Source organism: Ammospiza nelsoni, chromosome 5 (assembly GCF_027579445.1).
Source record: "Ammospiza nelsoni isolate bAmmNel1 chromosome 5, bAmmNel1.pri, whole genome shotgun sequence".
Lineage (NCBI taxonomy): Eukaryota > Metazoa > Chordata > Aves > Passeriformes > Passerellidae > Ammospiza > Ammospiza nelsoni.
In genome coordinates, this window is record NC_080637.1 from 38,020,912 (window position 1) to 38,036,503 (window position 15,592).

Below are 15,592 nucleotides of genomic sequence, written 5' to 3' on the forward strand. Positions count from 1 at the left end.
TCCTAGATAATCACAGGGATTGCAGCAAAGCCATGGTTGTGTTCAGTGCTGGTCTTTAATATGCGTTTTGTGTCCTGATCCTTGTTTTCATAATCAGGATACATGGAAGTCTGTAGAAGCACCGTAGGCTAAGAATCATCCAGAAAGCTTGGGGACCATCAGTTTGGAGATGTGCAATATCAGCCATTGACCTAAAGAACTTGCAGTCTAAGTGGATGCAAGGGATTTCCTGTGGGTGGCAAGTGGGACCATCTCAGCTTTGGATGGAGCACAATCACTGTCCTTATATATGGGACCAGTGCACTGTCCCAGCCTCAGAACGTGTCTTTGATGACTGGTCGTATAGGATGCTTCTGTCCTTAGCACCAAAATTTGGGTTGTCTTGGATGTTTGGATTGTAACCTGAAGCTCATGTTACTGAGTATGATATGGACTCGGGACTGACTCAAATTACACTTGTTTTCTTGTTTTGTGGTTTTGGTTTTTTTTTGTTTGTTTGTTTGTTTGTTTGGGTTTTTTTTTTCTTTTTTTTTTTTTTTTTGCCAATGCAAGCAAATGCAAAAGATGGAGGAAAGCCCAAAAAGAAAAAAGAAAAGAAAAAGAAAAAAACAGAACAATCAGTGTCACCGGGGCTTTTTTCAGAGTCAACTCAGGAGAAAACAAACTGTTGGTTGTTCTGGAGTTAGATTAGGGAAACTATCCTACCCTTAGGAAATACTAAAAAAAAAAATAAAATAGAAATGGATAAATGTTTAGAAATGGATAAATTCAATTGATAGTCATGATTGGCACTGCAAAGGAGAAGAGGCCTGTGTCATGGAATTGGAAGTAATGTTGGGGTCAGGAAGAAAAAGGTGTGAATAGTCTAATTGAGTAATTCAGTGGTTTTGCCTCATTTTTTGTAACTTGAAACTGTAACCTTGTCATACCAATCCAGTCATACCTACAGGAGATTCACAGTGTTTGGTGGAAAGAAACAGGCATCTCAGGAGGTTGGTTAGTGTTATACACAAAGCAGCCACTTGTTTCTCTCTGTTGAACATAATTACAGCTGGGGCTGACTTGTTTGCACATAGATCTATGAAGATGCATGAGATTAATTCCTGCTTCCATGTGTCCTAGAACAGGCAAAACCCTTTCTGCCTGTTTAATTCTCTTACTCTCTTGTGTGACTCCTTTCTTTTAGTACAGACTAGGTCTTAACTATGACTTCTACTGGTCTTCTCAAAGGCTCCCTTTCCATATTAAGTCCTCAATTCTAGTGGCTCCCTGCCTAGCATTAAATAGCAATTATATGGGATAAATTTAGTCATCTGTTAGTCAGACAGATGAAGCAGACTTAACAGTTGAAGAAGTAGGTTTCAAATTGCAGTTTCAATGGTTTTCCAGTGTCATTCTCCCACTAAGATGTCAAGCATCTTTTGCAGGAAGGGCAGCTGTCTGGCAAGGAATTTGATAGGTTTGCTTTGGGCAAGATTAGACATATGTTCTAACATAATACAAAATGTAGCTCATAATTTCATAGAGACATGTTCCTCTCTGTAACGGATACAACAGACAGATGGGGGAGCACAAGTTTCAAGAGACACAATTATGATTCATTTGTGAAAACAGGCGTGTTGCACAACAGCTGCTTGCCAACATCAACTATTCTTCTTTTGCCTTACAGCTGTGCAACTCTATTTTAAAAGGTTTTAATTGTTTTAGAGAGAGAAACGGATTTTGTTTGATCTAGTATGTTTTAAATACTTTTTATAAATAAACCATCTAGAATGTTTTGAAATGAAACACTTTCAAAATTAAGAGTAAAATATCTGGAAGAAATGTGGCGAAGATATGCTTTTCAGTGCTTTTTTAAAATGTAATTAGTCACGGAAATTTATCAGTACCTGACTTAAAAGGTAACTTAAACAGGTCAGTTTGAAAGAAGAACAAAGTAGTTTTCAGACAAGAAGCAGGACTAGTTTTAAAAGAAGGAATAATTTGCTGTTAGTAATTTTCAGTCTGGAATTTAGATTTTCTTACTATATCTTACCTGTTTTTTTATTGAAACATTTCTTTTGTTGCCATCTGTTTCCTCATGTTTTTATAAACTCCCTTTGTCAAGTCCCAGTCCAGATCTGAATCTGTGATGGTCATATGTCTTCAAAGTTGGAGGAATAGCTAAATCAATTTCCTAATAAAATCACTATTGCCTGAAATATAAAGCCTGTATTTTTACAATTATTTATTAAGTGCTCAATAGATATTTTATTGCTCAGTGGATAACAAGGAAACATAAACTCTGCTGTTGTACTTGTAAGTATAAAGTTTATTACTCCTATTACAATTTTTCTGGCTTTCTTAGAGAACTGACTAACATCTATACATTAGAGTAGTAGCTTTTAATTGTTTCAGAACTTTCCTGGAAATGTGGGATGATTTAATATTTCATGTGGTTTTCTTTCCTGCTTTTGTGCTTCAAAGGATGGTGAACAAATTAGCAGAAACCTCAGAGCCAGCTACCGTCCTATATCTGCACAACTCCCACCAGCTTCAACTTGCAAGTTCTGCTTAATGACTTGAAATGGATATGGCTTTATAGTCTGCATGTGATGATTGAACTCATGATGTGATGAGAAATGAGTATGTGCTAGAGCTGCAGGATCAAACCTTTAGGAAGTACATTACCCTAGTGTACAGCTTCTAGTATGCCTTAGCTTTTTTCACTACAATTGAACTCATGTATTTTAATCTATACCTCATCATATTTGACTTAATGTGAGAAAGAAAATTTAAAAATTGCTCATTAACTACGCCTATTTATGCATACATCTAACAAACTCTATAGACACGGATTGTTTCAAAACAGGTTCCGCTGCAAGCAGAAAAAATGTCTGGTGACTCTCAGTTCTCCTCTTCAAGAGCTTATAAAACTTGGATTTAGTATGGAATCTTTAACGTAAAAAAATTATGGTGAGTTAGGAATTTTGTAAAAGTGGAAAAAAACCCAAGTATTAATTTCAAGCTGGACCCATAATAGTTATAGGGTAGGTTTTCAAATCTATATAATTAAGGGCTCTAGAAGGATTAGAAGGAAGCTTAAATCATAGGATTTTTTTAACTGAAATGCACTCATAGGCTATGCATAATAATGTGGATTTTTTCCTACATTGATCAGCTGAAGAACAGTAGAATGGGTAATGATGAAATTACTGTAGAATCCAGGTCATGACTCAAAAACACTCAGTACTGTGAGCATAAGAATACAGCAGTACTGTTTTCTTTTTCATTAGATAGGTATACAAATAAAATGAACAGGAGAATAACGAGTGGCCAGGCTCCCATAATACTTTTGACATAGATGCATGGATGGATGAATGGATGATGGATGGTGATAGGCTCTCATCTTGCCTTTCCTGCAAGTAGATACTTTTTCTGAGTATCTACTTTGTTCCATCTGAATTCTACTGACTATAAGATCATAATCTCTCACAATATTTTTTTTAGAATCATAGTTATGATGGTTTCCTGATTGGACAGTTCAGATCTCTTCAAACAGACTGGCATATGTTGAGGTATTACCAGCAAAATCTGGATGACTCCCAGTCTCTCATCCACTCTATTCCCTAAGGGTGGACAGACGTTTTTGTTCTCTGTACAGATCTGGGGTCCTGTAGTTATGATTCTTATCTTGAAGCAAATAGAAAAAGACTACTGAGGTTTGATAGGGCTTTCCATTGCTATACAGTCTCATCTGTATAAAATTAATAGCTATAGGAAGGTTTCTAACAGACTTCACAAAGACTCTGGGTGCCCTGCCTTTGGGGTCAAAACTCCAGGGCATGAGACTTAGAATTTGGAAGCATTTGGGAATCAACACTTTACTCTTATATCATGGCAAAAAAGCAATGACCTCTCTCTGTGACCCCTCTCCAGAAGGGAGAAACCAACATATTTATATGGATTCAAAATAATTTAAAAAGCATCCTAGGCTTCCAGATTATAAATCCTTTTCTGACTTCTCAGACTAGCGCTATCAATATAACATTCACAGATTTACTTCTGGGCAAAAAGTCTCAGCTTTTACATAACCCTCTGACATTCAAATGACTTTTTCCAATCAGAGTTAAGGTTTGACTTCAACTTGGCTGCCAGTAGCGTAAGAGAGTTTGAATAAATAAATCTTTAAAACCAGCCTTGATAAGTTTTTTAATCAGTTCAGAAGAGCTTCTGCTTAAGCCAAATTAGTTTCAAAGAGTTTATAGAAGTGATGCCGAATAGGTTAGCCTGCCAATTTAAGCAAATCTCATAGTGGTCCTAAAGTTTATACCATTCCCACTAATTTCTACATTTTCTTTGAACTCATTTACATAAGTGAATAATATAATCCCAGCCTCAGAGTCCTTGAGTGAGAACTATTAGCACATGTGGCCACCAAAGTCTATGGAAAGATTTCTGTCTGTGGAAAGATTTTTGTGGAAATTGGGCTTGGTTCTTGGGTTCCCTGGGACCACTGTAATTAGGAATGGATTTTTCCTCTCCCTTTCATTGAAATCAGTGAGAATTGCTTACTCAGAGACCTTTAAAGTAGAGACCTTTAAAATTCTAGCCTTTCAACAGCCTAGCTTGAATCCATGTTTGAGAACTAGCTATTCTGTAAGATTTTGATTTCATTTGTACACTGTAAATCCAGATAGTAGTGAGAACTTAAGGTGGTCTAAGCTGAAGTTTAACATGACTGGATATTTACACCCTGCTGAGGGCATGATCCAAAAGGTATGGCATAAAGGTTTAGCTCACTTTAACTCTATTTCCTGTTGGGAAATTCTCCAGTTTAATGTTTTTATTTTTTTTTAAATTAAAGCCAACTGTCTTTCCTCAAAGAGGGGGAAAGTGTAGGAATCTTGAAATCAAAGATCAAAGAAAAGCAATTCTCTAGTCACAGTAGGACAATGTCAGAATTTCTGAGCTCCAGGTACTTTGGTGTTATGTGAACAAACAGGGTGGGTTGAAGCCACTAGCACGCACAAGAATATCTCTGAGACCCTGCTGGCTTCTGTGAAGAGCAAACAAAGGGTGACATTATCAGCAAAATTGTTTAAAAAAAAGCCCTACTGGGATAAATTTTTAAACAGAAGTTATAACTTAAGAAGGATTCATATTTTGTTAAATCTAGTGAATTGTTGGCATGTAATATAAACAATAAATTCTTTCCTGCTGGAGGAAAACTCACTGGAATTAATTAAATTTATACCAGGGATAAAGTTTATGCAGCACTTATAAAGTACACTTCATTGAAATAATTTTTATTTTTAATGAGTTCAGTGGTTACAAAATAGTTGTCTAAAGGTTTAAAGATATAGATTTAGTGAACTTTTTGAACTGCTTGCTATTTGAATAATATTAGCAGTCTAGAGATTAATAAATAATAACAGTTCTGCAGACTTGAAAAAGAGTTGGACAGTCATGCATGAAGCCTGTGTCAGCACAGAAGAATACTTCTGTATTGTTCTTAAAGAATTTCTCTGAGGAAAAAAATACTCCTCTCGATACATACATTCTCAGTAATTACATTTTCCCTTGATTTGGAAGTGAAATCTTTCGAAATATGATTCGTATTAAAAATTCCAAATATTGTGTCAACTTGTAGAATAGCTTAAAGGAAAGAAGAGGGGGCTATGGTGAAGTTGAATAGTCACAAGTGTGTTGGAGGATAGCAATCTTAAATAGTATAATATCTGTGAGCAACCAAGAGGCTACATTCTGCTCTCAATTACTCTGGCATAAATCTAGAATTACTCATTGGAAGTTCAAAGTTTTTGCTGCAGATTTACACCCATATAATGAAGAACAGAGTTCAGTTATGCAAGGGTGGGAAAATCAATTTGGCCGGAATGTAACTAGCCTGGAACGCAAACTCTAATCACAAAGGAAACCTTTTCCAGGTCAGAAAGCAGACTGCACATTGTGTATCCCTCTTTTATTCTTCCCTCCTCCTCCACCATCTTTAGCTCTAATACATTCAAGCAAGTATAGACTCCTGCTCCTTGCATTAACATCCCATGGCATTAGGCATTGGAGTGCTTCACCTTTATTATGTAAGGAAGCATAAAAGTGCTCAGGTATATTAGAGTCAAGAAATTCCATAGAAAGCTAAAAAAGAAGTAGTACAATATAAGCAGAAGTAGCTGGATTATACTTTAGGTGAGTAAAATATGAAGCTAAAATCAAAGTAATGGGATATTGGGAAATTTCCTAATTTGAAGTAGGTTTCTGAGAAGACCAAAATCTTTTGAGAGGTTATTGGAGGAGATTTTTGAATAGTCTGCTAGTTACAGATCGCAGTGTTGCTCAGGTGCTTTTTACTGCAGAAATTTTCATGCTGTGCTGCAGCAGTTTCTGAAAAGAAAATAAAAATACTGCCTGCACATCTTGTTCTTATTCTGGAGAATATTCCTTCACTGGGTGCAGAGAAGGGAATGGAATGAAAAATGAAAATTTCAAAGAGAATATAAGAAAAAAATAAAGGAATAGAAAGGAATTATGTATGGAATCTAATTATATCTTTTCTAAACAGAGACAGAGACTGTACTGTATGTCTTGTACTTGGCCTAGAGAAGTGGTGGGAATCACACAGTTTTGTACCAATAGAGACTCCTCCTGGATCAGGAAAGTTACTGTATTGTTGGCTGTAGTGCTGCATGAACATGTAATGAAGATCTTTTCTTTCTAAAGACATATCTATCTGAAGCAAATAGCTTCTGCCTTTGTCACCATTGAAGGTGCACATGCCACCAGTGATGTTTTCACTAGTGGCTGTTAACTTCTTGCTGATTTATACCTAACAGTGTCTGTTTAGCTGAATGCTGCAGCTAAATAGCCAGTTTAGTCTCCCTTCTGGTTTTGATAAAACTGTACTTTCTTTGTAGCTCATCCTAGTTATTGTAGGTGGAAAAAAAACTATTTTGGCTTTCCGTTTATTTTTTAATTTGTGAATGCTGATGTTGCTTTTGTGGCTGCCAAATGCTTGTTACATATGTCAGCTCTAAAAACCCAAGTGATGGATGAAAGCTGGGAAAAGAGTTGTATTATTTGTCTCCCATCTAGCTCTTTTCTTGCACTGGAAGGTAAGACCAATATATAAACATAGCTTCCTTTTTTTTTTTTTAATAACATACCACATCTGTAAGGTCATATTTCTCCCCAGTATGCAGAAAAGCAGGAAGGAAGCATCTAACATCTGCAGGATTTGAAGTTATTTTTGACAGCTGTGTGCTATTGAGGGTTTGATGGTTTCTGTTTTCTTTTTTTTTTTTTGTGAAAGATAAAGCAACCCAGGTGAATTGCTCAAAGGACATTAATGTCTGACATATTAAACGTGTGTACTCATGTGTACATAAAGATACACACAAAAGATAAAATCATGCATCTTTAGACAGTGATGAAGAAATACAATTTGCTGACTGGAAAAGCTGCTGTTGTAATTTACTCTTAGATTTTTGTTGGGGTGACACAAGGTGTATGGTTTAGCATAGATGGGAGATGTTTGGTAATGAAAAACAGCAGTTCCTTGACACTTATTGATCAAAAAAGGGGAAGGTTTAGTCTAGTGACATACAGAACACATTTCAGAAGTTGGTCTGGAGCACGCTCTGCTCACAGCAGAATGGAGAAAGGCACAAGCTTTCAAGGCTCACTGTAGGAAATGTTCACATATGGCCAACAGGAGACCAAGGCAGATGGTTGAGATTTTTAGTATGTTAGCATTAGACCAATTTTTATTTGAAAGAAAAGAGCACCCACTTACAGCTCAACTAAATGTGGTCAAGGTATTGACACATTCATTGACACACAAGGCCTGTCTGCTTAATATTTTCCAGGTAGAGGTGAGTGACCATCTCTGCCATAGTTCCAAGCTGGCCAAGCACTAGACAAGAGCAGGAAAATTACAGTGTGTATAGTGGTATGCCTCGGTGAGGAAAGGCTGTTGAAAAATGTAGATTCTGTATAGTGTTATCATAACTCCTCAATAAGAGCAGGCACACAACACATGGTTAAAAGAGCATATCTGTGGATCAAAACAAACAAAAAACCTTCGAATGGCTTCAAGGTACAATATCTGTTCTTCATGTAGCAACTTGAGATCCAAAATGAAAATACTGGTAACAGAAAAGATTCAACACTCAGGATGGTGCCTCTGACCATTAGAAAGAGATGATGTGCACGGGAAGTGTGCAGCAGTGAATCATACAATTATTTATGTTAGAAAAGATCCTTAAGATCGTGAAGTGAAGCTGCAAACCGAGCACTGCCATGGGGCGTAATGCTTCACCAGTACATCCACCCAGCATGAGAGCACTGCAAATGCCAGATTTTCTGATGGGAATTGTGTTAGGGAATGTGATATAATGATGATCTTCTAAAACTTCACCAAAAACTATAATGTTTTCTCATTCTTTGTATTGAGGTATTATGTTTGCCAAAGGAAATCTTTAAAATGCCTATCAGTGTCTCCTGAATTGCTGCAAATCACAGGAAATATAGGATAAATATCAAATATTTATGTGGTTAAAGAAGATGAAAATAATAGGGGCATTGTAGGAAGGGTTACTTGATAACAAAATTAGTTATAATGATTATCTGCAAAGGCCAACAAGAAACCAAAAACATTTCTGGGATCATTCCGCTATACTGATAAGCAGTGAGGAATAACAGGAAGTATTATGCAATAATTGCTACTTAGATCAAGGTCTGGGGTAGCAGATGGGTAGAGGTGGTATAGCTATAGTAGGTATGAACTGTGGGGGATGCAAGTTGGCATTGAATGATTACAGTCTCAGAGCAAGAAAGAAGCAGACAGTAGATCATGAGTCAGAAGTGCTCCTCCAGCTGCAGTGCAGCTTGCACTTGTTTAAGGTCAAATATCAAAGCTAATCCCTTAAAATATATCCATCTTTGTTTTCATGAAGTATTCTCTAAGTATTAATATAGGTTTTTTTTTTAGCACCTATTGCTAACCTTTCACTCCTAACAATTTTCATGATTGTTAAAAAAATTGTTCTTTTCTTCATTGCTGTCTATATACACTTTTGGCAGAGCAAGTTTTCTTCATATCTCCTAAACTCTCTGCAGTAATTTCCACTGACTGCAGGACTATCTGCCGGTGATAGCAAAGCTGATTGACTTCAAAGTCTCTTACTGTTGTTTCTGCACTTGGCCAAGAGTCTGATCATGACTGTAGCAGATGTTTCTAAGCTATTTTTCTACAGTAAATTTTTTTTTTTTTTAATAGACCAGTGGGAACCTTATGTAGAAGTTTTTCACTGCAATGCTAAAGTGAATGCCAGCATAACTGTGATTTTGAAACCCTCTATCAGATCCACAGGGCTCGTAAGAGGAAAGTTTCCTGCAGATGAAAGCATAGGTTTGCCACTCTGCCAGCCACCTGATGGCAGATAATCAGCAGATTCCTTCCTGCTTAGTCGCAGTTTCTTTTTAAGTGTTAGTTTTTATAGTTTGCTAGGAAATTTTATAGTAAGAAAAGCAAGTCAGTTTCTCTGAAGAAATTTCGGATGAAAGTTCTGGACAGTTTGCAGTTAGTATCAAGAGTCAGAACAGCTTTAATTAACCACAAATAACATCATTTCCTTCTCATCTAATTAGAACTTATAAATATCTTGATAGCATCATCTGAAATATTCCATCAAAATTTTGGGGCATATGTACATTGGGAAATTTTTTTCCAGGGGAATTCATATTGAAAGCAGTAGTGATTGCAGAGAATTCATGAGGACCATATTTCAAGGGGAACACTAGATAATTTAAACTTTGATCAAAATTTCAAATGGAACAAAACCTCTTCCATCAATATCGTTATTAAAAACAGGCTAGGAATTCTGTTCCTCACCACTTCTACTGAAAGTAATGTTATCACTTAAGAGCTTAATCATGCATTCTGTAAATGTCTGGGTTTGTTGTGTCTACCTTAGACTTTTCTCCAGCAGTACTACAAAGAGCTGAAGCTCTTAATTACCCTTGTAAGTGGGAGAAATGCTCTTTGACAATGCAGCAGTGAAGTAATGTATTTTAAGACAGAAAAATGTAGGGCAAGCAGTAGAAATAATAATTTGCCAGGGCCCACCAGAAGTGATACAAAGCCAGAAATCCTTTCAGAGGAAAAAAAACAAATCGGGAGGAGAGCATAAATGGAAAAAGGCAAAGATACCTGTCAGTGTCCAGGAGGATACTAGAGATGTCAGTGTGCCTGCTATGACTATGTCTGGGAAGGGCTTTGTAAATGAGAAACCAAGGAGACAAAGGAAAAAATATAGAAAAGCTGTCACTTCAATCCTTAGGATGACTGTTAGATTTCTGGCCAGTGTATGGGTTTTTTGTGGGTATATTTCCTTGTTAGCTGCAGTTAACATCAACTTTGAGAGTCTTTAGCATTTGTTGTTTGGGTCATTTGCTTAGAAATGAACAAACAGAATATCCTTTTCTTTCCCTTTTCCTCTTCCACCTCCCAAAGAGAAAAGCTGATCCTTTCATTAAGCTTTACCAGCTGGCTGTGTGGTCTAGCCAGTAGATCAGTATGTAAATACTTACATAGTGTGTTCAGTTGCCATCAGTTCTTTCTTATCCTCATAAAAATTTTAGTTTATGTTTTCCAATCCTATAGTATTTAAGCTCAATTCCTTTAAGCCAAATACTTCATGATTAAATAGAGTGGACAACAAAGCAAAAAACCTGTAATTTTTAACCTGCACAGATTTAGAATTAAAAAAAAAAACCCACCCTCTACTTAAGAAAGAAAGTACTGAAGCCCCATATGGATCTGGGAAGTTCATTTAGCCTCATGGTTCCACTTGACAATATTTTAGTATACCTCACATACTTCACAGGGTGGATTGGTACTAAATTACACATAAATGTTTGAAACTATCTGATGGAAGATGCTGCAAACATACAGCATGAATGGATTACAGAAAACTGGTCACTTTATCAGTTACTGCTTTCAAACCCTTTAACTCCTGTCTGAGTTTTGAAAGGCCAAATTGTTCAGATGATAAAACTGTATCCTTATTTAAAAGTTGTCCTCTTAAAAAACTTCCCCAAACATTCAGCCAAAGCAGAAGGATTTCCTTTAGGAAGCCGGATGCACCTTTTTCTGTGACTGTAACTGGGCTTTGGATTATATATCTTTTGAAATACAAAACTGTTAAGAACAACAACAGCAGCTTACTCAGTAGCATTACATACTTGCAGAGAGGATTAAATACTTGTTAAATGTCTTGCCTTGAGACTAATGGTTTCACCTGATTTTTTTAATAACAAAAATATTGTCCATAGATTTATGCTGGGAACATGAGTCGGAGCTGAAGGATTTGTCTCATCAGTATCTGACAGGTTGAACGTATTTTGTTACACCAAACAGACATGTGGTGTGTGTTGGATTTGCATTTTTAAAGCTCAATCCTGTCTTATCTGGAGTAAATAAATAAATCATCTTGCTTCAGGTACCTTCAGTATTTTAGAACCATTGGTTGCTTTTTCAAGAGTTGTCCATCCCCAGCTGGGGAAAGCTTTCTGCTCAACCTCAAATCAGTGAGCACAAAATCTTGAGATTGTATCAGTTCATTCTGAAGTTGGCCTGGCTCATGTAAACTCTATACACAGCTGCTACATCAGTGGGATGAAGTGGGGAAACAGCTCTGAACAGAGCTCTGCAGTCTCTGGACCCCTGACATTTCCTGTTTGACCCTCTACGCATGCAACAGCTTCCTTGTTGAAGATCATAGAGCAGAAGGAGCAAACAAATATCTTGGCTCCACTTTTGAGGCAGGTGTCCCCTCTCTTGATATTTCCTGTGCTCTGGGACACACTGCCAGCTGTCTGTTCAGTTCATGCGAAGTTTGTCTGAGGGCTGGGGGTGCAGAAGGGGAGCAACCTTCATGGGATTTGTACTGATATCAGGCTCAGTGAAGGAAAGGAAATATATGCTGGGGTGTTGTGCTGTGAACAGTTATTTCTGTTCAGTCTTGAGAACAAAAATTCACCATAACATTACAAGTGACTGATACCTTCTTTTATGAAGTGGTTTAGACTTCAGGTGTGTTAGCTCCTGCTATTTGAAACAAATATTACATTTTTTTTTTAAGGATGTATGGACTATTATACTGAATGCATACATGCTGTGTTACTTTGAGGTACAGATCATTAATATAATCTGTAATTTCTGTGAAAATGGATTGTGTGACACTTTCACAGTCATGCTTTACAGCCAGGTTGTCACTATTTTATCAGCTAAAACAATGGCCCTACCTTCAACATATCACTGGAGCTACCACTACAAAACTACTAAAGATTGTGTTTTGACCTTTGCTTTGTTTTCCTATTTTTTGGCTCCTCTTTACACTTCTATGTTCTTACCTACCATCCCAATTGAAATGTTGCCCTCTATTTTTTACTCATAACTCTCCAACCTTTTCTGAACATAATTTCCCTTGTGTCAGGACTTCAGTCATGATTTCTGGTCATTCTCCTGAATCCAGATGATGTCCCCTACCTGTCTGGCTGGAGGATGTCTACTCTAAAGTCTAAGAGGATAAATTACAAACCTACAGTTCCTATCTGAACAATGCTTAGCCTGACCTGTTTCTCTGCAGTCCCTTATTTCTTTCAGTCATATCTTTTTACTCACTGCTTTCTCTACCCTGACTGGAATTCTTTGTCCCTCATGCTAGAGAATTGTGTTTGATTTCATGTAACTCCAGGTTATAGCCTTCTCCACCCTTATTTCTCACAGATATGCCTTTTTTTCTGTTTGGACATTATTCACACATATCTAAATCATCCTCATTTTGACTCTAGGTTCTCCCTGTCTGCCTTGCTTGGCCGTCACTTTGCTTTCCACTACAGAGATACTTAGGAAAATACTACCAAACTTACATGGTCAGCTTGATGCCTGACAATGTGCCCTTTGAGCTTCCAACTTTACCCTTTCCCCTCAGTTCCTTCCCTTACAGAATCTTTGGACACCTTCTGCCTGCAGGGTCATCCCACCAGCACCTGCATCTGGTGTGACAGTTTGTGTATGCTGTCCACAGATGCTTGATCCTGTACTTTCCTGTTTGTGTGGAAAACAGTACTGAAGCTTATTTGTTAAATATTCTTTCCCCCAAGACAGCCTTCATAAGACCTACATTCACCATGAAGTACACAAGGGATTTCAAGCAAAAATTGTAGTTGATTTCAAAGAGTAGCAGATGTTTGTTTATTTATCTTTTGCTTAGAGTTAGAGAAAACAAGAAAAGGAAGACTAGGCTTGTAGCTACATTCTTACTTACAGAGTAAAATTGTTTTTCTCAATTTTTCATGATTCCTGCAAAGAATCTTGCACACTCTTCTTTGCATCCTCAATAGCTCAGAAGCACTTCTGTGATTTATCATTGTATAAACTCTAGGTAGTTTCGGTTCTGAAGCTGATGGCCCTGACCTGGTACTAGCTTTAAAGTCAACATATAATGAAAAATTATTTCAAAAGAGTAGCAGTAACACCAGCCTCACATCATTGTTTCCAAATCCTGTTGGTTATGTATTACAGATGACTCCTAGTAAGTTTGCTTACTTATTACTTTCAGGGTTTCTGTGCTGGGAAAATGGGTTGCAAAAGAGACTGTGGGTATCATGACCTCATCATTCATACTCAAAAGAAGATCAGCAAGATTACCAAAGTGCATTACTTTGTAAAATTATAACCCCAAGAAGTAATAAGATTCAATTACATTTTTTTGGCAAAGTTCTTTTTAAGAAAGTATCTATCTCATGGCTGTAGTTTATTCTTTGTGTTGATCATTGGGTAACAGTTCTCATGAGGATTTTTCATCTTCTCAAACCTTGCAAGAGATAAATCCTTCTTTTCCTGTGGTCCACTTCAGTCTTTGCATATGTGCATTTTCTGAAGTGTTAACTGTTAACAGTTGTGCCTAAGAAATCTAAATTCCTTACACAGCATCAGTGCTTTATAATGCTGGAAAACAAATACAGACTGTGCAAGGAGCTTTCTTCCCCTTTGCTCTGCAGAAGATCTGAAGTATCACACTGAACAAAAATATTCCAATCATTGGAGCAAATTGATGTATCCTGTGGGCTGAAGTTGTCTAAAATGCAGAGCAGCTACCTCTGCACATTCTTGCACAAAACCCATGGCATCTGTTGTTAATGGTGGCAAAACCAAATGGCATATAAGCAGAGGATGCTGAAATGTGTTTGCTGATTCTCTGTATTCTCCCTTCAAAACTCAGGAGATTACTACAACAGGTTAAATTCACTTCTACAAACCACAAGCAAGAATGGAGTAATTTGTAAGTCGATACAGAGAGCTGAATTTATTTACTGCGTCAGTGTGATCTTTGTAAATGAATGATAGAGGCAGACATCACACATTTATTCTGCAAAATAATTTTAAAGCATGAATTAAGATCTTTTTAGTCTGCTTCTCATTTACTTTCTTTTCAATGCTTTTCTAAACTTTTGCCATCCTTGTTTTGAGAACATAAAAGTCCAGAGGGCTCTTATTTTCTCTTGTGCTTTTATCTCTGGTGGTAATAGTACATGCTGTCCAAGGAAGGTGTAGTTAATACCATGTAGTATATTGGGGCAGAATAAGTCAAGTCATCTTATGTTTTATTTTGGAAGACATAACAAAAAACCCTGTGTCTATAATGCTGGGTGATAAAATCCCATCGGAGTAGTTGAATGGTGTGATGTTTCTGCACAGGTTTTTTCCTCATGTCAGTTTAAAAGGGTTTCCCCTGCTACAGACTCTCAAAGGAATTTACAGTTGTTCTTTTAAGTAAGTGTTTATGCTGCTCAACAATTTGGACTGTCCATCATGACTCATTTTGGAGCTTGCTCTGCCTGCCTGACTTGTATTTCTATGTGCAAGGATTTGAGATTGCCAGAAAGAATATTTCTGTGAGCAACAAGCAGAAATGATGTGTTGGACATGGACTTCACGGAGCTTTCAGTGTTTTTAGAAAGGGAAGTGTTAACACTGAATAGATGACGTTAACACCACCACCAAGAAAGAAAAAAAAAAAAAGAGCTCTGAAAACTGTATTGACTAAATCTTCGAACAATGCTTGAAATTCTCCTATATCCTACTCTGTTTTTGTATGGATTTTTCATAGCACAGACAGATGTTACCCGCAGTGTGATTCGGTGTCTGTTTCTAGCCATGCTCTTGCACGATTTTAACCTGATTTCACGGGAGGAGCAGAGAATGAAACACCGTAGCTCATGGTTGTCAGCAGTGAAAAATAGCCAGGAATCAGACAAACAGCTTCATTGCTGAGATTATTTCCGGGATGAAAACTCGTCCAACAGCTGTTTGCTTTGGCCACTACTCAGGTCCTTTTTTTCCCCTTAAACAGAAAAAAAAAAAAAAAAAAAAAAGAGGTTTGTTTTTTTTTGAGATGTGGGCTGGTTATTTATGTAGTCAGGAAGAGGTCTCTGCTTCCAGTGTTGTGGTCTCTGAGCTGTTTTGACAGTTGGAGTACGGGGAGGTTTCCTCTCTTCTCTCTCTCCTTTTCTCCCGTCCTTCACTCAC